Source organism: Chiroxiphia lanceolata, chromosome 4 (assembly GCF_009829145.1).
Source record: "Chiroxiphia lanceolata isolate bChiLan1 chromosome 4, bChiLan1.pri, whole genome shotgun sequence".
Classification (NCBI taxonomy): Eukaryota; Metazoa; Chordata; class Aves; order Passeriformes; family Pipridae; genus Chiroxiphia; species Chiroxiphia lanceolata.
In genome coordinates this window covers 13,286,303-13,310,146 of record NC_045640.1, presented here as the reverse complement: position 1 = coordinate 13,310,146, position 23,844 = coordinate 13,286,303, and the positions used below count along the sequence as shown (strand labels likewise).

At 39.1% G+C, this 23,844-nt stretch overlaps 1 protein-coding gene across 4 annotated transcripts in view; it reads right to left on the bottom strand.

Moving 5' to 3' along the window:
* C4H4orf50 (chromosome 4 C4orf50 homolog) overlaps window positions 1-23,844 on the bottom strand; it is an 87,685-nt gene that overhangs the window by 11,362 nt on the left and 52,479 nt on the right. For all 4 annotated transcript variants that reach the window (XM_032685011.1, XM_032685010.1, XM_032685008.1 and 1 more), the window contains 2 exons: window positions 23,259-23,363; window positions 22,407-22,531 (listed from right to left, as the gene is read on the bottom strand). The gene's annotated coding sequence lies outside the window, so the exon portion shown is untranslated. The remainder of the gene's footprint in view (window positions 1-22,406; window positions 22,532-23,258; window positions 23,364-23,844) is intronic.

Below are 23,844 nucleotides of genomic sequence, written 5' to 3'. Positions count from 1 at the left end.
ACCCCATGGTGGAGCCAGGCAGACAGCTTGTCACCTGTAAATCCTCCAGACCAACAGTGAATCTTGCTCAGCCACAGCAACCTAAAGCCTGTAGAGTTTAATAACTGCAACACATTGTTACTGCAACATATTTTAATGAACCACCAACAGTTAAAATCTAAATGGTTTTACCACAAATCAAACTACCTGAAAATTATTTAACAAAAGAAAAAATTTGTTATTCCCATTGACATTTACAGAAGTAAAGCAAGTTTCCCTGCTCCAGCTTTACCCCTGTGATGGAGGATTCAGCATAAAGCATATGACCTACATAGCAGGAAGTCAAACTTTGTTATAATCCTGTCCCCCTGAGCACTGAAAAATTTGGAAATCAGACAAGATGAACGCAGTGGCCCAGATTCTCTCTGTCATTTGGGCAATTTTGCATTGCATCATTAGTCCTAGTTCACCCTGCAGGGGCCACAGTCATGACAGTGAGCCGCAAGGCCCATTGTATTATCATCCTCCAACTCTGCATAGGGAAAGCAAGAGGATGTTCACCTTCTAGGGATCCACAGCTGCTAAAACGTCACTCTGTAGCTGCAGATTATAAATACAAATTACAGCAACCTTTAGGCTGCTATAACTTAGATTGGTAATATCTGTATTGAATTTTAGTACATGCTTGGGACACACATATGCCTGGACAACTCTCCTGTCCACTCTGTTCGGACCAATATCTCTACTCAGATGCAGACCTCAGGGTCAATCATAAAGCAAGCATGGGAAAAAGCACAGGGAACCAACATGTATTTCATCTGCTTTTCCAGTATTATCATATTAGCCACTATGTCAGTCAAGAGCCGTCCTGGAATAACCGTGTCCTCCAATACCTTTAGGACAACTGGGATTTGTAGGCCACCTGACTCCAGGCAGACTAGCGCTGTGTGAAGAGCTGCAGGTGACCCACATCCCAACTACAAAGATACTGGGATGGTGTAAATATTTCTGTGTCCTCTCCTCTACCTCATTGAGCTTTGCACCCATGATATCTAAAGCAAAGAGATGCAGGACCTCCAGGATCAGGTGCTGACCTTTTACGGTTTCTCTGTGGCGTTACTGAAAGTGGGCAGAAACATTTTTAATGGCACATTTGACTTTGATGACACTGCAGAAATCACGACTGATTTCCTGCCAGGTCCTCTTCCCTGTTCTTCAGCTGTACTCCTGACAGGCTGACAGAGAGTGGGAGTTAAAAAGAAGTTACTGCTCCAGGATTGTCTCAGAGATTGCAGAGCTCCTAAGCTGCTGGCTCCTCTACAGATCTCATTAGGCAGGATGCCAGTAAACTCAGAGCAGAGTATCCCTGCTCATAAACTCCAAGGCTGCCAACTCTCTGTTAGCCCACCAGGCAGAAAGAAAAGAAGCAAGAGTCTGGAAGCTCTGGAAATGTGCAATTCCTTGGCACCCTAAGCAGCCAGAGGATCCTGACAGGATTCCTCAAGCTGGGAACCCCAGAGCTTCTGATATCTCTAGTTCTAGATGTCATTAACTTTGGACTAGATGATCACTGTAGGCCCCTTCCAACTGAAAATATTCTATTTTATTCATTTTCATTTCAAATCAGAATAATATAAAGTTAAACAAACCTATAAAAATCCTCTGCAAATTGGTATGATCTTTTTTCATGCTGCATGACTTGAATAATGAGCTGTTACGGCTGGTGTGGTCCCATTCCCTAATATACAGATTGTACCATTAGTCAGCAGACTGAGCTTGCATCACATTGTCTTTTTACCCATCGTCTTTTTCCCAGGTATTCATGCTCTCCCAATTTAAATTTCAAAACCAAGCCCTCTAGGGAAGAATGTGTTTTGTGGGATTTTGTATCTTCATGGAAGCTAAATTGAACAGGATTTATTTTTCTGAAACTGCTGTTACCACAAAGCTCCATATGCAGGTCAGCAGGCTTATGTAACAGTGATGCATCTGGCTTTCTGTCCCAAATAAGACAGAATATGCTGTGACTCCTATATAACCTTGTGCGCTGCTCATCAAAGGCTCATATCCATCTTTTTTTTCCTGTTAAAGGAGACCCACTGAAATCTCAGTCTTCACTTTTCCAAAGACCTGTAATTGTTCTCCGCCTGGTCCTTACGGTCAGACACTATAGATCCTTTTCATTAAGCTTTTTATTAATTCACTAGTGCCCATTCATTCAAGTTAGGGGGTTTTTTTCTTTCTTTTTTTTTTTTGAAAGAAAATATTTTGAGTTAATTCATGTTAGTTGTATTTTACGAAAATGTTTTAAGCTCAGTTGTTAACTGAGTTGTTCCCTCCAGTACATTTTCTTGCAGCTACTTCTTGCTCTGCCTTTTCCTTAGACCTTGTCCATTTTGTCACACATCCAGCAGTCACCACAGTGAAATGCTCAAGGCCATAGGCAGGGATCATATGTGTCCACAGGGCACAGCACGGAGAAGACTATCCAGTCTTGGATGTTGTAAAAATCTTTTCTCTATTAAAACTAGGTCAAGGTATTTTGAAGGGAATGGTACACAAATCGACAGCAGGTGCCCAGCTCTCACACTGAAATGAAGTATGCATAGGTCCATGGCATGCACTTATACATACTTAAGAACACCAGATTTGACCTACTACAGCAGGCGCAATGATGTGTTTTATTCAGGTGTCAAATACATGTAGACACCTATGCAAAACCCAGTTCTAGATCAAGCACATAGCTCTAACTTGTAACTCTAGCCTCCAGCTAGTGTGGAAATGAAATCACTGACTTTCTATAAGTATGCAAATATGGTTAAATGCAAGGTGATGTACCAGGAACAAGGTGTGCAGCTCACACCTGCAGAATGGTAGACCATGTCTAGAACAGCAGCAAAGAAAGGTCAGAGGCTCTTCTAGCAGACAAGTCAGTGTGTCCAACAAGCACAAAACAGAAAGACTAAACAGGACCTGGCAGGTGAAGTAGCAGACTGATTGACAGACAAACCTTTGACACCTCTCAGGGTACCAATGCTGAGTAGCATATGTGAAGGAGGATTTCCCTAGCATTACTCCCAAGTCTGAGACTTTTCAGAAGAAAAGTAGGTAGGCTGTACTGTAGGTAGACTGTAGGTATGGCTTTACATATTTTTTTTGTGCATTTAATTCCATTTTTACTACTAAAAAAAATACTGACACTAGGCCAGGACAATAACTCAATACCAAGTTCACAAAAACCAGTGGTTTTATTCACAGAAGAGTAACTCCAAAACTTCCTAAACTCACATCTGTAATAACATTCAGAGCATGGCCTGTAAAGTTCATGCACAGAGCAGGTTCATCCCCTGAGCAATTTGATGCTCAGTTAATATATGCAGTGCTATACTAAGCCCAGTTAATCAAGACTATCTATTCTGAAAGCAGGAAAAAAACCCTCTGTATGTCTATCACACTCCATCAGCTTTCCCCACTCACTTTAAGCAATTAGTTTCAAAGACTTTCTGACTAAATTTACATAAAATGCATTCTTCCCTCATACACTTTGCTAAAGCATTAGACAATAATTTTATCAGGATTTCTTGGAGATCAACAGTGATAGAGAGGTATGAGAGATTACCCCATGCCTCCAGCGCAGTCCCAGGAATTTTTGAGGGCAGCAATTTCCTGGATCACCTCATCACCTTCAATCGACTTACATGCATATGGAGCAAGAATGCTATCTACTGTCAGAGATCTTCTGTGCCTGTCTGCAGAAAGATGGCTATGGATACAGATAGAACAGACGGACAAGAAGAGAACAGCTATCAGTGGGCATGTACTCTGCATTGGTGTGGCCTCACTTTGAATATTGTGTGCAGTTCTGGGCACTGCAATATAAGAAAGATATTAAGCTGTTAGACAGTGTCCAAAGGAGGCAACGAAGATGGTGAGGAGCCTTGAGGGAAAGCTGTGTGAGGAGCAGCTGAGGGCACTTGGTCTGTTCAGCCTGGAGAAGAGGAGATGGAAGGGAGACCTCATTGCAGTTACAGCTTCCTTGTGAGGGGAAGAGGAGGGGCAGACACTGATCTTTTCTTTCTGGTGACCAGTGACAGGACTCAAGGGAATGGCCTGAAGTTGTGTCAGGGGAGATTTAGGTTGGATATTAGGAAGAGGTTCTTCAGCCAGAGGGTGGTTGGGCACTGGAACAGGATCCCCAGGGAAGTGGTCACAGCACCAAGCCTGACAGAGTTCAAGAAGCGTTTGGATGATACTCTTGGGCACATGCTGTGACTCTTGGGGATTGTCCTGTGCAGGGCCAGAAACTGGACTCTGTGATCCTTGTGGGTCCCTTCCAACTCAGCATATTTTGTGATTCTGTGACATAAAGCTGCAGTTGAAAGATCAACAAGACTCATAGGAAAACCTCTGGAAGAAGGAACTTCAAATCATTTGCAAGGGGAGAAGCAGGTGAAATGATCTGTCTGGATAAGATTTGAAGTCCAAGCTTCTGATGGTCAAAATGTTTGGTTACTAGGGTTTTGGTTTTTAGTGAGGACTCCAGCTGGCATAACTTCATGAGCTAGCTCAGTTCTAGACTAATGACTTAAGCAAGTGGTGATATATTTGTGGGTTTCAATTAATGACTTGGTCTTGCAAAACCTCCTCACACAGATCTGTTCAAGAGTGTTGGAATGCGAACACTCTATTTAGAAGACTTATAAGATGAAGCCCAAAGTACGAGGACACAACAGTTGTGTTGGCAGCAAGCTACTGCAAACAGTTGCATAAGCTGAAGAGAAGCAAGAGCAATAGTTCCAAGTGTCTGCTTTTAGCATTATATTTACAGCTTCTCCCTGACTGTGCATATATTAAGCAGATTGCAAACTTGTAGTGAGTGGAGGGAACAATCTGGCTATTTATAAGGCAGTTAACCTTTAGGAATGACCTTTGTTTTAACATTAAACAGGTCTGCTTCATGTTCAGAGTACCAGCATTTTCATCATTTGGAAAAATCAGAAAATATCTCAAACCTGTGAAGATTGCCAGAAAGAAGATTTCATCCTTGCTCTCTGAAAGATCTTGGCTGATATAGCCCGTATAAAGATGGAGTCAATGCAACGAAGCACAGACAGTGGCAGAGAGAAGCAACTCCAGCGCACATGGCAGGCTGAGGGAGACTTTTCATTGTGGAGTATTTCCACTGACTTTCTTCTAATCAAAACAAACATGCCACACCTATCTTTGTTCAGAAGCTACTTGCCAGCATCAGCTATCAGCTGGCCTCCTGAGCCATATAATTTATCTAGTATTAAGCTGGAACCAAAGAAACAGAAACAACAGTGGTTGGCATGACACCATTTTTCTGACCTAACTTCAGTGTTTTCTTGTTTCCAGGGCAACTCACAAAACGAATGTAAGAAAATCCCTGTCATGATTTAAAAAAAAAAAAAAATTATTTTTAGATTTGGTAAATCCATCCATTAAGAAAAGGAAATGAAATCAAATGAAATTGAGAGCTGCAGTAACACCGCCATAGAATAAACACAATGTTGTCATTGACTACATCTGTGGAAACAATTAATGGAAAGAACAAGACACTGCTGTTTACAGAGGTCCAGGGCCGATTTACTCAGGTTATTTCTATCTTAGCAAGTGATTTCATAAAAATATTTCAAATATACTGTGATACCATATCCTTATTATGTCTACTTTAACTTGACTGGCTGATTTTAAATTGATTTTCTGATAGAGGACCATAGAAGCCAGAACCTGCCTTCCATTTGCCTTCAAAGACACAAAAACAGTGAATCAACCTTTGGTTTGCTCCAGGGTTATGATGGTCCCACATTGCATACTAATGTCATGAATTATTCAAAATCACAGCAGGTAGCAACAAACATTCTGTTAGGTGTAACGATACAACTTAAACATGAAAAAACATACAAGAAGTATAATTAACTACTGGAAAAGCAGAGTTCAACTAAATAGCAATTCCATTGTTGCTTATGCACTTCATTGGTGGATGGTTCATGCCACTAACTTCAGCAGTGCAGAACTGCTCTAGCCCCAGAAGACACAAAGCTTCAAAGGTTTCCTCTTGCTGCATGGGAAGAAAAACCAGGAGGTTTGCAAGACGACCCACTACAACCATTCCCACTTCAGCAAACAGAACAGAAAAGTCTCCACCTGCTTTAAGTTTCCTTGTTCTCACTGGGAATATTCGGAGAGTAATTTGAGGCAGGCCATACTCCTCTCCCTCCAGCACATTTGTCCAGCAAAATCTTGCCCCAGCTGACTAGGATTCACTACATTATACACTTTTAGCATCAGTAATTTCAGCCCCATTTTCTAAATGTGAAAAATGAGTGCTTAAGTTTAAGAAACATGCCCTCTGCCATTCAGCAAAGTACAAGGGATATTTCGTGGGACTAATTAGTACCTCTTCTACACTGCTGTCTGACTCAGTGTAATGTAAGGTAAGTTGTAATGACGTATCTAGAAAAAAAATTCAAATCCACTTCAGGAACATAGAAGTGAGGCTTAATATTTTCATGCTCTGAATTGTTCACACGGCAATTGTACAAAGTGAGATTTTTCAGAAAAGAATGCAAAGGGAAAAATCACACATTTCCAGAAAACTAGTGAAGATCAGTCATTCAGCAAAGTACAGATCCCCTGCAACCTCTATCTAATAAACTGTACAAAACAATATCATTTAGGTTATCTAGGAAGAAGTCATGACGCATGTCCTCAGAAAAGTGTTTCACTGCTTATGAGGAGAAAATTCAAACGAAAAAAGAGGAAAAATTAAAATATAAATAGCTGCTGCAGTGCTCTTTAACCGTTACAGATGACCTTATCTTTTGACTGAAGGCCTCATGTTGGAGATAATGCATCTAACATATTACCAGCTATACAGCATTCATTTTCAATTTGCATTTCGTATCTCCCCAGGTAATCATTATTTAGCGATACAGAAAAGACAATTCAAATCTTCCTTACACCCAGAAGTCATTTTATTCTAAGTGATGTGCATTAGGGGATGCTGGCAAGCTCACAGGCCAAACTAGACCTTCACTAATGGTATGAACGAATTTTTAAATAAAATGGTTCCTTCACCCTTTATTCCTTTCCACCCTTCCTCACTCCATTACAAATAGAATTTTATGTGATGCCTTTTGAAGATTCAGCAGCAGCCCTGGGATGAACCAGTCCAACTGGTGTGCTCCTCTGATGGAAAGCAGCTCCACAGACCACAGCTTCTTCCATGTCTCACATCTGTGCACAGGTAGTGAAAAGGAAGAGAATGACTGGGCTTTCTCTCCACTCAACCCCCAAGCCAGCACTTAACTTGCAGGATCAGACATCAGGTTCAAAGGTCTAAGCCACTTTTAGCCAAAAAGCTAGAAGGAGATTGTCACAGCCCTGTATGCAGACATTTGGTATCCCATACCTTTGCTTGAACATACCAAGCTGTTGGGACAATGTGGCTGATTGTCCTGCAAATTCCATAGGCTTGAGCCTGAGAAAGGGCACCAAGCCCATAAGGAATGACGCCAGGCAACTCACTTCACTAACATTCCTCATGGAGGCATTACACATTCTGTCTTCACTTCAAAATATGTAAACCACTGTCTTTTGTGGAAGCTTCCTCCATCATTGCCCAAAGGATATAAGCACAGAGTTGGACATTCAGTTTTTTGTGCCCAGCTGTCTTGGGAATATGGGCCATTCCTATCCATTTATCCTTGAAGCCCAGACCTTAAAATGTGCTCAGCAATGCTTTGTTCCTGGCTACATTTTCATAAGACTAATAAACACAAAAACCTCCCTCATCTCTGGCAGGAAGAAGAACAATGAGGATACTTGTCTGATCCTGCAAATCCTTGGTTACACAAGCAACAAGCAACATGGATAAGAGCTTTTCAGGAGCAGAATCTATTTTATCAACAGAGATTGACGCACTATACACTGTATGAGTGTACACTGGTGTGTATGCCAGTGGGAACCACTGGGAGAATTTTTATTTCAATGAGTCTAATGTTATTTAGTCTGCTGAAGTAATGAACATCTTGGGAAGTGCTCTTCCTCTCTCCCACCTTTGACAACACTGAAGATTCTGAATTGAAACAAATAATAATGTGAGCAAATTACAAATACCCAACCATTCCCTGTGTCCCACCAACAAGGGAGGAACACCTTTTCTTTCAAGTTCTCTCCTATCTAATTACATCACAAAATTAGAACAGAATATTCCAGTTTGCTAAATTGCTTCTGTCAAGGATTCAAACCACCAACTGCTATCTCATGAGCTGTCCTGCAGCTGTGTGAAACAACACAACAACCAGCTAAAGCAATAGCCATCTCTAGTCTGTGTGCTGGAGGAGGGAGTGGATACAAGTTTGTGTCTGAAGTTGCACGCTACATCTTCTACCCCCTTCCCCTTTCTCCAGAGGAGAACTCATTTCACAGCCAAACTTTTTAGTTGGTTCTTGAGCACAAACAAAACCACCTTTGTGCTGGGAAGGAGGCAAGGAAAGCAATATGAGTGGAATTGCTGATGCAAAATCTTTCTTTCCCTTGTTCCCCCTGCAGAAAGCTGCCAGGACAGCAGCAACCCCTTGGCGGGAGCAGGCTGACAGTCTCGACAAAGCAAGTCGCAAAACTGATCTGGCTTTTCAGGGCCAGACAAAAAGGAAAAGATTTGGGACCCTTCTAAAGCAATAAGAGGTTTCCTTTGTAGGACTGAAGGCTGAATGAAGGCTCACAGGAGACTACAACTTTAACTATTTATTTCACTGATTTAGACTCAAGTGGTATTTCACAGGCTTGGCCAGCAACTTCAACTGGTAGCACAGATGAGCTGTGGCTACAGAAGTATTTTGAGGTTTGGCTTCCAATGGAAATGGAGTTTTCATTGTTACTCCATGATGCCTGCACTCGCTACTGCCTGTCTTTTACCTGCATTCCTTCATTACTTTTGAACACAGTGGCCATATTTAACTAAAACCAACTTAGAGGAAAAGCCTCAAACTTCCTAAAAGAATTTCCTACAAGAAGGCAGTGCTTTCTAAAAACTCAGAGGCCTGATAAAAGGAAACAACTCCCACAGCAAGCTTCCTCTCTATAAAAAACCTGACCCAAGTTAGGATTTTTCCCCTTGTAGAGTTCATGTGGGTCCTCTACACACCAAAATACTGCAAATCTTCAGCTGGGCCTCCAATCCCTGGAATAACTATCAGAAATATTCAACTTACAGGCAAATCTGATTCAGAACTTTTTTGCTTCTTCTCACTTGCAGCTTCTCATTCCTTTATCATCAAGACAGATCCCCATGATAGACCAGCATTAACATTCAATTATGCCTGGTACCACTCTGTAATCTGATCATTTCTACCGTAAGACAAAGTGCCTATCCCCACTAGCACTGGGCTGTGTGCTTCAACAAGTGCATTCAACAACATGGACTTACCCCAGCTTCACAGAAACCACCTTTTCTTGGTTTTCAAAATATCCAAATAATGTATGCATCCCAGAGAGCAGGTTTGCACACAGGACCCATACCAGAGTGTGATGGAAGACTGCAACAAATGAACATCATATGTGCCACAATGCATGGGTTTTCCCAGTGAACTGCATGTCTCTAATTACTTATCTGTTCCACAGGAAATCGGCTTTGAGTGCCAGCCTTTCTCATACACCCCAATTCAAGGGCCTAATCCACACAGGACCGAGTGTTCATTCAATGAATCTAGGCATTACATTAGGGGTGCTGGTTGCAAGCACCCCTCAATTATTTTATTTATCTAGATAGCCAGATCCTTCATTGTCTTTGCATTGGTAATGCAAGGTTACTATAGCAACATCTGTGACCTGCATGATCAAGACAGCAGAGAAGAGATGACAGCTGGATTAATGTATTTAGAGCCTTGAACACGAAACTTTAAAGATTAAAGATTAATACTCTATGAAATTCATATGTACTTTACTCATGTTGTTATATTTATCCCACTTCCTCTCCGTTTTCAAATACATTTATCTCTAAATGCTAAACTAGAGTATGTGTTACAATATATTAAGATAACACTATTTAAACTTGGTGTTTATTTCTGTTTTCAGTTTAGCACACAATTAAACTACTACGTAAAGTCCAAAAACTAATGTGCATTTTACACTATGGTTGACCAATTTATTAGCATCCTGTCGAAGCTAAAGTTCTTAACCAGATTTGCAGATTATTTAGATTTCCACAATATTTAAAATAAACAAGTTCAGAACAAGTTAGCCAGCTTATGCAATATTAAGCACAGAGACCTCTTCAATTTGCTTTTTATTTTCTTGTGCTTAACAGGTTCTTCTTAAGAGTCACTAACTACCATTCAACTAGAGACTTGCTTGCCAACAGTCTACCACAAGTTCATAACAGATCAACATAAATGGAAATGTTTCCTCCAACTGACAAGAGAAGGTATCGCTCCTGAATCCAAGGCTGGATGAAAGTTGCTCGCACAACCAGGATGGCGACACGAAGGAGTTGGATGTGGAGGGAGGTACTGGGGAACTGAGGTAATTTTTTTTCTTTTGTTGGATGGTTATTGAAATACAGGCTCATCCACTGCAACAACGTCAGGCAGCAAGCACAGTTTTAGTCTGTGCTTCCTCCTCTACTACTGCACGAAGTGCCTGAGTGTGCACACATGATCATATATCAGAAAGGCATGGGTAGTTCTATCCAGCTTTTAACTGGTTCAGGTCCAGGACAGGGAAGAAATTCTCATTCTAAGTAATCAAGGAAAAGAGACAAAACAGTGGGCCTTCAAGTGAGATTTAGGTAGCATATAAGTCATTTGGTGACCTTCCACACCGACACAAAATATTGCTGCCATGAGACAGTAAATAAATGTTCATTGTTCTCTCTCAGGCAAGTTCCTTCTTTATTTTTATATATGTCATGCTAATATAATTCTTCTTGGAGCCAACTTCTTCTCCCAAAGGCAGCAGGATTACTTTTCTATTTTCAGGAAGGAGGGGAATTGAGCTTCAAAATAGAGTGCCTCAAAGCCAAACACTGTATAAAAACCCCAATAGTATCAGTGGAAGAACTGTTGGGGATGAACTAAATCCACTGTAAGAGTATTCTATCACTGCAGTCTTGACACAAAATGCAGAGGCTGTTTTGCCCTTGGAGTCTCGTAAAGCAGACAGCTTAAGGGATTCTTGGACTGAACAGCACTATCAGATGGTCAGTTGGGGTTGTTACTTTTTGTTTTGTTTTGTTGTTGTTCTGTTGTTTTTTTATCTTTGATTTCTTAGTGTTTGTGATTTAGCTAAAAAACAGCTTTTGTATCTTCTGCGTTTGGCCTTTTCTTTCTCATTGTTCCTACTGCAATCTGTGGACAGTATAGGAAGGATAGGCCCCACAAGTCCAGTGAAAAATGTTATTATATTAGTCCACAGCCATTTTCCAACAAAAACACTTACGTCAAAGATACCCAGTTGAGAGTGTGGAGGGAAGAAGCTGATTAAATTGGGTCCATCCACCTGCTTTGCTAGTATTGATAGAGTTCTACTTAATTCCAATCAACTTGCATAATTGACAGCAACCCACAAATTATTGCACCATATGTTTAACTTCACATTTTTAACTTTTAGACTTATTTCCCTTTGATATTTTAAGGCTTTTCGCTAAGATTTTTAAAACTCACCTTCCCTAGCCTCCCAGCTATAATTAAATGGCCTGCTTTTTTAAAAGTGCTGAGTATGTCACACCATCACAGAGGCCTGAATGGTACTTAGTGTTTCTTGGTTGCAGTCTCACACATCACAAGTTAATCTTCAGAAAGTCTTAGACTGCATTTCTTGTGACACTCATATCAACCACCAAGAAAAATCTTCCTATGCTCCCAGCATAACAGAAAGATGAGAAGAGGTTTTTTTGGTCCATCATCATTGCACTCCCTTGTGCCTTTGAAAATGAACATTACACCTCTCCAGCTAATATGATCATACATCAGTTCTTCTCACCTCTTTGCACCCTCCTGTGTTCTAAGCCTTTTATTTTAATTGACTTAAGAAAAAGACAGCACACTAGCTAGCAATTAAAATCTATCAACATCATTTCTGTAACCTTCCTTCAAATCCTAGCCCCTCTCTCCCATCTTTCAGAAAAGGGTCAAATAATCTCTGAAAACAAGGCAAAGACAAGGAAAAATATACATAGATGTATTAAAGGGATGTCTAAAATTTCTGTAATTTATTTTTGTGTTGAAAGTTTCACTGACTTTTGTTGACAAACCTAGACTAAAATATCTTATCTAAAATATCTGTCTAAAAAGATGTCTAGTAAAAGCCCCTAGTAGTGCAAAGACTGGATTTTTTTTTTCCATTCTACCAGGATTTGCATCTACAATTAGCAATGCTGACACCATCTGCATTTTACTTTGTAGGTCACAAGAGTGACTTTGTAGGTCACTCTTGAGTCTAACCTGGGGTCTAAAGCACAAGAAAATTGGGTTCAGCTCCTTTCTCCTCCCCAGGCTTCTTGGGAAATATTGGGGAAGTCACTTGGCCTCTCCGTCTCCTTGTAAAAACAATGATGTAACAAATACTCCAATGTTTAAATGCCTGCCTAACCCCTCAGTTTAATGTTAGTGAAGTGTCTTTTGATATTGAAGTTCATGAAATTTCATTTTATACTTAAACATACACTTAAGCAGTTTTTCTGTGTATTCCCATCTCTATGGTGATACTAAAAGTACTTGAAGCTATATAATAATGCATATTTTAAGCTCATGAACTAAATCAGTATTTTCTTTCTTAAATCTCAGGCAATCATGTTCTGCCTTTGTTAAAGAATCCATGTGGTACTTGTCTGTGTGTGTCCAAATTGAAGCCATTAATCTCTCCTGTTTGTCACCTCCAGATTAAAGTGATTTTGCTACCAGAGACAGTGTAGTGTGCTCCTGATGCTGAAACAAAGCTCTCTCTCAGGAGTCACTACTTATGTACAAAGGACAAAACTTGAATGTTTTATGAAGAGCATCACAAGGAAATTGTGTATTCATTCGAGCTTTGATCCTGCCTTACTGAAATGTATTTTACTATTGACTTTAACAGGAGCTATTTTATTGCTACTAAAAGCAGACAAGTAAGTATTTAATATACCATTAACAGCAAGTTAACTTTTTGGTGCCAAGTTACAACAGCTTTTTCAAGATTGCATGATCATGAGAACAAAGACCATATGTTTGCAACTGTCTGAAAAGTATCTGATTACAAAATTTTTTTGGTTTTGTTTTTTTAGCAAATATCTGCTTTTAAAGTCATATCCTATTTTGGTGAAACATATTTAGGAGCAAGGAAATATACGTTTTTTAGACAATTTTAAAATCTTTTGGTAGAGAGCACTGAATACACCTTTGTTGTCATAGAGCCTCATGTCCTGAAGTGTTAGAAGTTATCTTTAGTGATTTACAAAAACAGCTAAAACATAGTTAAAATGTAAAATTCTGATCTGATGGACTGAAAGCCATCACCAGCTGGAGAGCATTTTTCAGTTTAGATTCACTTGGAACAAATTAATTTTGCCTACTGCACTATTTTGTCTATAGTGCAACAAAGAGAGAATGAACAGGAGATGAATTTCAAAAGTGCAAACTAAACACTCAGGCCAACAAATTCAATCAGAGTGCAATTTAGGGATTTACACCAATTAGACAACTGTCTCTGTAAAGTTGTAAATTTAGCACTGCAGACATTACTTCTCATGTTACTCCTTCAGGAAATCAGTGAGGCCTAATCTGGGAAGAAGGGAATCACTAGCATATTGTGCCCTCTATAAATGGTGCTACATAAATTAATATACAACTTAAGGAGAAAAATTCACCAAAGAAAGTTACATTTCCATCTAAAAATATCACATCTACTATGGTTTAAAGCAAAAGCTACCTTGTACAGTTAATGTAAATATATATTTATTAGCTAAAGCTTGAATAAAATTTTTTCCATCTCTTGCTGAGTGTAAAGCTCAAGAGAAGCGTTACTTCATTACTTATGTCCTTCTCTTATTGCAACTTACCCTAGATGAGCTCTAAACAAAAGGGGAAAAGAGGATCAAAAGCATGACTTTGAGTGTCCATCTGGGAACACAGCACACAGAACCCTAGTTCTTCACCTCTGGAAAATCCCTCCACAACACTTCTTAATACTGGATCAATTTATCCCCGTTATAATGTGAGTCAAACACTTCTTATAAAAACCATGAAATAAAAAAGTATTGTCTACCAGCACTCAAGGAATTTTTGACTTTACCCAAGATGACTAGTTTCCTTCATCATTAGCTTTCTATTCTATTCACTAAAGTCTTGTATGATATTTGCCAAGACAGTTTTCCATTTTATCTGACATAGTTCAAATGATATCTACGTTAAAAAGCGGCCTTAAACTATATTAAAGATTTTTTAAAAAATATTAAATCTTCATCTGTTGAATATAATCAAATATAATCAAAGACTAAAGATTTTGTGTGAAAAATTTCAATTTAAGCTTTACAAGTGTTATTTAAAAATAAACCAGCAAACATGCAGAATCTGCTGTATGGCAATAAACACACAAGAATCCCTGCTTTGTCATTTAGATAAGTAAAATTATTTTGCCTTGACTAGCACACAGCATAAACAAGGAAGACATCCCTTTCTTATTAGTCTGAATCAAGATTATTTTCTTTTATTTTTTCACATTTGTCATCAAGACTAATGCCTCCTGAAATTGCATGAAATCAATGGTTTCCCCTTTGGTTTTCAAAGGTAAAAACAAAAAAATCAAAAATTAAACAAGATTCTGTTTCAAATGAGTAAATTTGTGCTGTGTTTGTAATCCAGCAGGCTGACTGACTGTATTTTTGTGGCAATATACAGCACAGCCTGTGCCCTTCCCATGACACATACTGGGCAGGGACACTTCATGTGGGAGGCATGTCCTGGAGTAATAAATCAGAGGATCTCCTTTCTGGAGACAGAGCAATAGCAAAAAGGGAACATTACCAAGCACGTTCATGCCTGAACATTTGTCATTCTGATCTAGGTAACAAATCCACCTTCAGATCTAAGTACCTATGTTACAATATCATATATATTATTTTAAGATGCAGGGACCTGCCACAGCTCCCTGATGAAGGTTTGGCTTGTTGGCATGTCAAAAGCACTACAAAGCATTTCAAAAACTGAACCAGTAAAAACATTTAAACAACTATCATTACTTACTGATGTCAGCCTGTGCATACAGGTACACGTAACAGCAGCCATTTATTATTTCCATTTGTGTTCTAGGATGTGTCTAACACAAAACTGCCCAGGTTAGGGGGAAATCTCTGCATAGCCAGTGCTGTGTAATGGTTCTTCCAGACAAACCCAAAGTCAAACTCAGATGTCACATCAAGCATTCTTGGTAAGGAAATTGGTCTTCTCACTCTTTTTCTTCATTCACTACAGGAACCTGACTTTTAAAGACATTTGAATTAGCATAGAAAGGCCTGACTAAAATCTCTTTACCAGAGACCCTTATTCACAGGCCAGCATTTTTCTCACCTCTTACTTTCTTCAGAAAGAGAAATCATAACTTTCTTAACCAAGCTTCCAAACTTTGAACTCCATGTATTTCTAACCCATAAGTCTTTACATACCAGTTTTATTGAATTCTCAAAGCAAAATTTGCCATATCTGAGTGCTCTTCCACTTTGCCCTTACTAACAATTTTTTCATGTTACAGTGAATAAAATCAGGTCCTAATCAGGTGATCTGAGGTCGCTCTTTATCTTCCCATTACAGTAATCTCCTTATCAATCTGTATGAAATCCAAATATCTCAGTGTTAACCAGGGCAGGAGGTTCAATTCTTAAAACTGAAATCAAACTCCGTTGGCTCTCACTTTCCTTAAGAAAACCAACTCCAACCCCATCTGCTGTTGCTTGGAACTTGCCTTTAATGAGGCACTGAAACTGTGTTCACTCAGACACATGATATCTGGTCAGGAATCACTAACAGATGCTTGAGTTAAAAAAAAAAAAGTAGCACTAAAGTACTTTGTGCTATTTCTGCTGAATAACCTTAATATACTACTGACCCTTGAGAGGTCCTTTGGCGTAAAAGTGTCTCCTTATTAGAATATATCTGTATTTAAATTAAACATGCTTTTGCAAAAAAGACAATAACATGGACTTGGAGAGAGATGTTCTGGGGATAAACATTGGTATTAACTTTCCCATGAAGAACACAAGTGCTACCTTTCAAGAGGTGGCAACAGGCCAGTGCTTTTTAGAGCAAGATTGAGCTTCAAATTGCGTGGCTTCCCTCCTGGAACTGCACTGGACACTTGTCTTCTCAGAAAGCAAGCCAGGAACACCAGCAGGCTGAACACTGATTTGAAACTGACACAGAGAGATATTGAATTTTCTAAGAGAGTTTGGAAAGAGATGAAATATTAAAGGCAAAATAAGTGAGTAGTCCTTTCAGCAATACTACTCACTACGCAACATTTTCTGATACAGTACTACACCAAGCTAATAAATGAGTACTGGATTCTTTGCCCTGAAAGGAGTTTTATTTGATTGCAGCAGCAAAGATTGCAGTACTTTGTATGCTATGCAGTATGTATATGTAATTTCTTTCCATCTTAGGTCCTGTGCTCTTCAACATCTTCATAAACAACTTGGATGTAGGACTGGAAGGGATACTAAGCAAGTTTGCAGACAACACAAAACTGGGAGGAGCTGTTGACTCCCTCGAAGGTAGGGGTCCCCTGCAGAGAGACTTCGACAGAGTAGAAAACTGGGCAATCACCAACCATAGGATGTTCAACAAGGGAAATTCTTGGATTCTGCACCTGGGATGGGACGACCCTGGATGTACATACAGACTTGGGAATAAGATGCTGGAAAGCAGTGACAAGAAAGGAACTGGTCAATGGCATGTTGAACATAAGTTAGCAGTGCCCTGGCAGCCAGGAGGGCCAACCATGTCCTGGGGGGCATCAGGCAAAGCATCACCAGCCAGTCGAGGGAGGGGATTGTCCCGCTCTGCTCTGCACTGATGCGGCCTCACCTTGAATATTGTGGCAGCTTTGGGTGCCACACTATAAGAAAGATATGAAGCCACTATAGAGTGTGCAAAGGAGAGCTATAAAGATGGTGAAGGCCCTTGAGGGGAAGCCATATGAGGGGCAGCTGAGGTCACTTGGTCTGTTCAGCCTGGAGAAGAGAAAACTGAGGGGAGACCTCACTGCAGTTACAACTTCCTTGTGAGGGGAAGAGGTGGGGCAGGCACTGATGTGTTCTTCTCTCTGGTGACCAGTGATAGGACCCAAGGGAATGGTCTGAAGTTGTGTCAGGGGAGGTTTAGGTTGGATATCAGAAAGAGGGACGCTGGGCACAGGAACAGGCTCCCCAAGGTCACAGCACCAAGTCTGGCAGAGTTCAAGAAATATTTGGATGATACTCTTGGGCACACAGTGTGACTCTTGGGGGTGATCCAGTGCTGGACTTGATGATCCTTGAGGGTCCCTTCGAACTCAGCATATTCCGTGATTCTGTGTGATTCTGTGATTCTGTAATATAGGTTATATGAAATGAGATAAAGAGGAGAAATATAATTGAGTTTTCTTTTTATCTATAACACTTAGGTTACACAGGAGTGTCAGACCACTTGTGCATAATACAGTTCTTCTTAAATCCTTACCATTTAAAGACTTTAGTATCTCCTTCAGAAATTCCTAAAACATATTTTTGGTAAATTACTTCATGGCTTTACTGCACTAGATTTTGGCATCTAGACTCCTGCTATAAAAAGCTTACTAAAAGTCATTAAGTTGTTTATAAATTAAATCAGTTCTTCCATGCTAAAAATTATTATGTCTTCAGGTGTGATCTCAATATTTCAGGGAACTGAAAGTGTTAACCGCATTGAAAAAAAGGTTCTCTCTTTCCTGTGGGAGAGAATACTATAATATCCTGGACTTTAACAATTACCCTTGACATAAAAATGCTTGTATTTGACAGCCCTTGAGAGAATCCTACCCCCTTCACAGGACCTGCAAAGCAGCATTTAGTATCTGCGAGAATTTCACATGGCATAGAAAAGAAACGATCTTGCCTGTTGTAATTTTTAATGGCAGCTCCTATCACAGTGTTGTGGAGACACCCCCAAAGAAGAGACCAAATGGAGAGGACAGCAAAGGGACAAGATAAAATAATCTGTCACATGGCTATATTGTTTATGGCATTTAAATATTTTTTTCTCATACTCCTATCACCCACACATACAGTCAACAGAGAAAGGAACAAGTATCTGCAGTGGAAATTATGCTACTGAATTTCCAAGGACAGATGTAGGGCATTGACATGAGAAAGAAAGGGTCAAATAGCATTTTTAGATCACAAACTGAATCATATAATGCAAGATGATTAACATACCTGCGAAAAAGGACATATAGGCAAAGCAGCATGAATGATGACTTCGTGGAATTTGTTTTGAATAATATTAGGGTTAACTCCAGTTCAGAGAAATAAACATAATCTCGGTGTACTTAGAGTAATAACTGCAAATGATGCTCTTAAAGAGCTGCCATAACAGACTCAGAAGCTGCCTCAGCATTTAGAGCCAACAAAGCATGGATAAGGCTAAGCAGGAGTAATGCTACCAAGAGCAACCTGACCTAGTCTCATCCCAACGCTTATCACGAATAACTTGATGTCTGCTAGGGGCTCACTGGGGGAAGAACCACAAATCCCAGCAGAAGCTAATGTGTGTCTGAGAAAGTACGTCACATATTGTGTGCTGGTAACCAGCCTTGGTGTGCCAGTAGAGCCCTTGGACATCCAATCAGCTAAGAGAAGCTGATGAGCTGAAAAAGAATTTCAGGAAAAAGGACAGGAAAATATATGTGCGATACCAAGTACTAATAGCTTGTTTCACATTTTTTTCCCAAACACAGAGCTTGATGAATATTTTCTTACATCACTTCTAAAAAGTGAAGAAAGCATGAGAGCATTAGAGGTGTTCAGGGAGCAGCTCACCCATCTCTATCAAATTATGCAGGTCAGTGGTTGGTCCACATTAAATATTGATAGAATAAATAATGTCTTTCAACAAAGACTTGGGTTACGTTAGCACTTGCTGAACTCATGGCCGACTTACACAATTCCTCATCTGGGTATAACCACGGCAGAAAACAAAAGTAGGTAATAAGTTGATATGAAAAGCACATGTTTATATTATTTAATACAGGACAGATAATTGCCTTTGGTGGTCATGAAGTCTAATGTGGTTATTAAAGAGTAAAGTATGTTTCATAGCATCTACTTTATCAGTGATAAAGTATGATTTGATTAGATGGACTCAAGGGCAAGTAAATCTTCTGTCAGACTTGGAGACAAGCAACATAAAAGCCTCTCAGGTCCTGGCACAGCCAGTATTCAAATGATATTCAAATGGGTGACTAGAAATTGTCCTATTAAAGCTTTCTAATATATGGCTTCAAGTTTATCCTCTGGTTCACAATCACCAATTACTGCAGAAAGGCAACAAAAGACAGCAATATATATGTAAAAATTGAAAGCCCAGGCTAAGTATATTAGGTCAAAACCTGCAGTCATTACTCTTCTTCCCCTCCTCCCCACATGCATATTTAGATAACTGACTTGCTTAAGCATCTTTAAATAATTAAACATCCTTAGAATTCCAGCAACTCTCAGGCTATTTTCAAACAAAAGATACATTTCCAGGCTTTCACAGGAAGCTAATAGCTTGGTCTGGCTGGGCCTGTGCTACAGAAAGCCATAGGAATTCCTCTGACTTGACCCAGTGTTCATTGCATAAATGAAGTGGCCCATATTCATGCCAGCTCCCCTCTGACTGGGGCTGTGCAGATACCCAAATTATTTTTTAAGTCAGTGTCTACATCTTCAGTCTATTCAGTTAATTTGGATTATTTGGACTCAATTTCAGCTTTTCATGGCAAAGCACAACTTAATCCTCAGGAAGCAATGGATTTCAAGAGGATTGCTCAAAGAATCAGCGCTTAGTTGATGCTGAGCAAGGGCAACAGTCATGAAACTGCAGTTTTTGCTTGCAAAAAATTCTCCTGAGTACCACCTACAGTATAAATGCTGACCAAAAGAACCAGACACAAACATACAGCAATTATAAGCAATAATAATTCTTCAACTACTATCTTAGTATGATGAAACACAATTTAAACAGCCTAAAGAGCTGTTCCCAAATGTGCATGTCTATACAGACATCTTAAACCACACATTACAGAAGTTATTGTATTTTAGAAATTGTTCTTAGTAAAGAAAATGGTATTACTATTGTCTTTAACAAGGCAGGACCAAGGCCTTGATAAGAAGATGGAAACAACATTCCTCTGAAAATTCATAAGTCATTTCAGATAACATATGCATAAATCCAAATGACAGGATGACTAGAAGCGATGTTATACTCATGGGGACTATGTTTAGAGAACTGGGAAGGGCAGTAAAGACATATATTTAAAATTAATTATGCATAGGAAGATGCTGAAGAATTGCAAAGAGTAAATAATTTTAAACTACAGGTAATAGTAGTAGAGCACCCTATGTATAGTGCGTCTATACCAAAGTAGCATAAAGAAGATAGTGTCCTAAATCTATATATTGATAATAGAATGCATTTTCAATAGTTAATTGGCAAGTTATTTCAGTTTTCATAAGAAAAAAAGAGGCAAGTGAACCTGACTCAGTCAGCACACATGTGCTGGTTAACATGAGCACATACCTAGAACCAAGTGAGCTGCAGCAAGAACTGTCTCCAGCCCAGCCAGTTGTCAGGAGCTATGAGAAATAGTTAACAGCATTGCAGGCCTTTGGAGGATGTGAAGGGGTCTAATGGCACAGACAGAGGAAACACTGGACTTACTGTGAAAGTGAGAAAACCCTCTGATTTGTGATAGGGGAAGATGGACCAGACTCTCATAAAGAATCCAATAGCATGTTTCCTCTATTCATAGTAATGCAAGCATTCGGGCAACCAAAGGATCAAAGTACAGACTATGAACTCTCATTTTTGTAGAGAAGTATAACCTTCAAGCCTACACAAGCTTTCAATAGCTATATCAATGTAAATTATTGTGTCTGTTAATGAATATAGGATTCCTGCATCTCCCAGGTAATCAGTCTCTCACCTTAAGCAAGCATTAAAACTATTTAGAAACATAGAATTGTTTAGGTTGAAAAGACCTTTAAGATCATTGAGTTCAACCATTAACACAGCACTGCCAAGTCCACCAGTAAACGATATTTCTGAGTGCCACATCTACGCATCTTTTAAATACCTTCATACTCCACCACTTCTCTGCACAGGCTGTCCGAGCACCTGACAACTCCTTCAGTGAAAAAGTTTTTCCTAAAATCCAAACTAAGCCTCCCCTGGTGCAACTTTGAGGCCATTTCCTCTTGCCCTGTCACTCTCCTGGGAGGAGAGACCAACTCCCACCTCTCTACAACCTCCTTTCACGTAGTTGCGGAGTGTGATAAGGTCTCTCTCCCTTGATCTTCTTTTCTCCAGACTAGTTAATGCAAATAAATCAATCTCCCATTAAAATTACATGTCAGTTTTTAATACATTTATTTGTATTCGGTAAAAATTTGTCAATTCTTCCTTCTTGACATAAGAGGATCTAGTGCTTAGTGCACTGCCTTTGGATTTAGACCAGACTTCGATATTTTGATTTGCTACAGACTGTGCATGACCTTGGACTTAAATCTCTCTGTACCTCAGTAAAAGATAAAGCTGCTGTATTTTAAAGGCATGGTGAAGGGAACTAGACTTAAGACTGTGTGGATCTCAAATATGATCAAAGCAAACATTACACAGCTCACAGAGGCAGATAAATAGTTGATACATATTGGATGACTCAGCAACAGTGCACAACCTGAGTCCTGGCCAAACCCAAGTAATTGACCAGAATCAATGAGAGCAAGAAATCTAGCCTCCAAGGGGAATAGGAAATATAAATAAATATGGTATTTCAGCTAAAAATATAATAATTACATTAAGCCAAATTTTTAAAAGCTGATTTTAAAACTATTCTGATGACATAAGTTTCTATTTAGTTTGCTGCTTAATTTTTTTTTTTATTGTTTTGTTTTTTGGTAAGGCAACAAAAGAGATTATATGTCAGTGACCATTGTGGAAAAAATGGCAGATGTGGGTTTGTCACCAGCAATGGTTCTATTGATTTTATTGAGTCTTTCAAGATCAATGAGCTGTATTTGAAATTTAACACTCCTAAAAATTAGCATAGATGGTTTTATCTATCTAAATGAAACTATACAAAAATAAAAGCATAAAAATTAAATTGAAGTTAATGACTTTTGAGATAAAACATTAAATGTTCCTTTTTATTGAACTTACCTTGTATTCTGCAATGAAAGTCATATTGCAACATCTTAATTCATCATCATCTCTCTGAATCAAACATCAGGCTGCCTCTTCCCACTGTTAAATAATGTAGACTGATCCAACTGGCAAAGTCATCCCTGAAGAGAAAACAAAAATCATACGACAAGAATACTATTTTCATTTGCGTTTTTAATCACTGACATAGCATAAAATTAGGCACTGGAGGTTTCATCTTTTTAGTGAGGAAAGTCAATTTTAGTGTCCCCAGTTCAGCACAACATTTTATCTGACTTTGTACTATTAAGTCAATTGTTACCCTCTGGCCAATACAGCATTCAAGTTACAATGCAATTTCAGCACATGCTTTAAATGCTTTGGTTCAACAGGGACACAGCTTTCCAGTATCAGCCCTTCCTTATCAACACTGTGATTTTCCCTACTAATTCTATGTTTTGGAGATTATTAAAACATTACTCATGTAATGAATAATCTTCAGCATTAGCTAGGCACTCTAATAAACTTTCATTAAAATATTGAATCACATGTGGTAGTAAAATTATATTAATAAAGTAATCTGTCATTTAACAGACAAAATAGTGAATGAAAATAAGTAGGTGTAATAGAATAGGATGGAATGAAAAAGAAAATAGCTGAAACAAATAGCTGCTAAATTCACAAAGTAGGAGTTTGAGAAACACAACACTTCAACCAGAAAAGGGTGACTGTCTTTCTTAATATTCAACAGAGGAATGAGCAGGCATTTGGGGTAGAAATGTGACCTAAAGACATAAAGGCTTTGGCTTTAAAAGTCTTATCAGAACAGGTAGCAACTGAAAAAGGAAGAGGAAGCCTGGAGATACGTACACAGTGTTAAAGGGTTGACAAGAGGAGACTCTCATTCTTACTTCCTTTGCCCTGGCCTGTAGTAACCTGAGACAATAATTTGTGAAACTGAGGATTTCCAGGGTGCTGTACAGAGGAGACAAAACATAAGAAATGTCAAGTATATCAAATGGAAGTACTTACATGGAATAGTTAAAAAAAAAAAAAAGGTGTTTATTTCCTAACTTAGTTATATCTCCAAAAGTGTTGTCTATGCTCTGGAATTGACCCAGTGAGCACTTTCTCTTAATTTAAAAGTGAGAAAAAAGTAGTAAGTGACAATTTACAACAAAGTCTGCAATTTTGGAGGAGAGAGGTTTTAGAACTTTTCAAAAATGTTTATATATGACATGAAATGGCTTTGGAAATTTGAGTCCAAAAGCGAAGAATGAACAAAGATGCTGTTTGTGAGGCAGATTGTTGTGCAAACTTTACTTTCTACAGTGAAGACTGATTCTTGGGTAAGAGTACACCTAATAGAGAGGGAAACCAGGAATGACAAGAGCCAGGGTGCATTGATTCATAACAGGTTTGTTAAAAACTGGTTCTTAATGTGCAATTAAGTGTT